Raw genomic sequence first — 2500 nt, 5'->3', positions numbered from 1 at the left:
GCGGGCCTGGAGGCCCGAGGCGGCCCGGAGGGGCGACCAAATGCCGCTGAGCTCCAGTAGAGTACCCAGCGTGTCAAGAAAAGAGAAAAAAAAAATGACAAAGTCCCAACGGGGAGAGTTTAAAAGTGTATCCGGCGGGCCTGGAGGCCCCAGGCGGCCCGGAGGGGCGACCAAATGCCGCTGCGAGCTCCAGTAGAGTACCCAGCGTGTCAAGAAAAGAGAAAAAAAAAATGACAAAGTCCCAACGGGGAGAGTTTAAAAGTGTATCCGGCGGGCCTGGAGGCCCCAGGCGGCCCGGAGGGGCGACCAAATGCCGCTGCGAGCTCCAGTAGAGTACCCAGCGTGTCAAGAAAAGAGAAAAAAAAAATGACAAAGTCCCAACGGGGAGAGTTTAAAAGTGTATCCGGCGGGCCTGGAGGCCCCAGGCGGCCCGGAGGGGCGACCAAATGCCGCTGCGAGCTCCAGTAGAGTACCCAGCGTGTCAAGAAAAGAGAAAAAAAAAAATGACAAAGTCCCAACGGGGAGAGTTTAAAAGTGTATCCGGCGGGCCTGGAGGCCCCAGGCGGCCCGGAGGGGCGACCAAATGCCGCTGCGAGCTCCAGTAGAGTACCCAGCGTGTCAAGAAAAGAGAAAAAAAAAATGACAAAGTCCCAACGGGGAGAGTTTAAAAGTGTATCCGGCGGGCCTGGAGGCCCGAGGCGGCCCGGAGGGGCGACCAAATGCCGCTGCGAGCTCCAGTAGAGTACCCAGCGTGTCAAGAAAAAGAGGAAAAAAAATGACAAAGTCCCAACGGGGAGAGTTTAAAAGTGTATCCGGCGGGCCTGGAGGCCCCAGGCGGCCCGGAGGGGCGACCAAATGCCGCTGCGAGCTCCAGTAGAGTACCCAGCGTGTCAAGAAAAGAGAAAAAAAATGACAAAGTCCCAACGGGGAGAGTTTAAAAGTGTATCCGGCGGGCCTGGAGCCACGAGGCGGCCTTAAAGTGCTGGGAAATGCGACGTGGAGTGGCGCTGTCCAGCCTTTAAAAGTGTATCCGACAGGCCTGCAGCCCCGAGGCGGCTTTAAATTGCTGGGAATTGGGACGTGGAGTGGCGCTGCGACGTGGAGTGTCGCTGTCCAGCCTTCGGTGCTGAACCGCAAGCCCGCCGAGCGAATGAACACGACGCACGGACGGCCGGTGGCACGTCATAGAGCGGTTTAAAATACAAGAGGGACGGCCGGAAGCCCCTCCGGCCCCGCTGTAAAGTGTGTGAAAACGAGGGCGGGACCCCCGGCGCCCTAAAGCGGCTCGGCGTTGCGAGGAGAGCCGCTGCAAAGTGTGTGAATTTCACGCGGGAGGCTGGCGGCTCGCTGCCCGCGCTGCCCTGCTTTGAAACACGCCGCAAAGTGTATTAAATGAGGGCGGGAGGAAGGCCGCTCGCTGCCCGCGCTGCCCTGCTTTGAAACACGCCGCAAAGTGTATTAAATGAGGGCGGGAGGAAGGCCGCTCGCTGCCCGCGCTGCCCTGCTTTGAAACACGCCGCAAAGTGTATTAAATGAGGGCGGGAGGAAGGCCGCTCGCTGCCCGCGCTGCCCGGCTTTGAAACACGCCGCAAAGTGTATTAAATGAGGGCGGGAGGAAGGCCGCTCGCTGCCCGCGCTGCCCTGCATTGAAACACGCCGCAAAATGTATTAAATGAGGGCGGGAGGAAGGCCGCTCGCTGCCCGCGCTGCCCTGCTTTGAAACACGCCGCAAAGTGTATTAAATGAGGGCGGGAGGAAGGCCGCTCGCTGCCCGCGCTGCCCGGCTTTGAAACACGCCGCAAAGTGTATTAAATGAGGGCGGGAGGAAGGCCGCTCGCTGCCCGCGCTGCCCTGCATTGAAACACGCCGCAAAGTGTATTAAATGAGGGCGGGAGGAAGGCCGCTCGCTGCCCGCGCTGCCCTGCTTTGAAACACGCCGCAAAGTGTATTAAATGAGGGCGGGAGGAAGGCCGCTCGCTGCCCGCGCTGCCCGGCTTTGAAACACGCCGCAAAGTGTATTAAATGAGGGCGGGAGGAAGGCCGCTCGCTGCCCGCGCTGCCCCTGCATTGAAACACGCCGCAAAGTGTATTAAATGAGGGCGGGAGGAAAACCGCTCGCTGCCCGCGCTGCCCTGCTTTGAAACACGCCGCAAAGTGTATTAAATGAGGGCGGGAGGAAGGCCGCTCGCTCGGTCGGGGGGGGGGGGGGGGGGGGGTGTTTGAAAATATGACAGAGTGTCAAATGAATGGCGGTCAATGGGGGAAAAATGTTTGAAAATATGACAGAGTGTCAAATGAATGGCGGTCAATGGGGGAAAAATGTTTGAAAATATGACAGAGTGTCAAATGAATGGCGGTCAATGGGGGAAAAATGTTTGAAAATATGACAGAGTGTCAAATGAATGGCGGTCAATGGGGGAAAAATGTTTGAAAATATGACAGAGTGTCAAATGAATGGCGGTCAATGGGGGAAAAATGTTTGAAAATATGACAGAGTGTC

Source organism: Doryrhamphus excisus, unplaced genomic scaffold (assembly GCF_030265055.1).
Source record: "Doryrhamphus excisus isolate RoL2022-K1 unplaced genomic scaffold, RoL_Dexc_1.0 HiC_scaffold_47, whole genome shotgun sequence".
Classification (NCBI taxonomy): Eukaryota; Metazoa; Chordata; class Actinopteri; order Syngnathiformes; family Syngnathidae; genus Doryrhamphus; species Doryrhamphus excisus.
Note: the sequence above shows the minus strand (reverse complement) of the source record.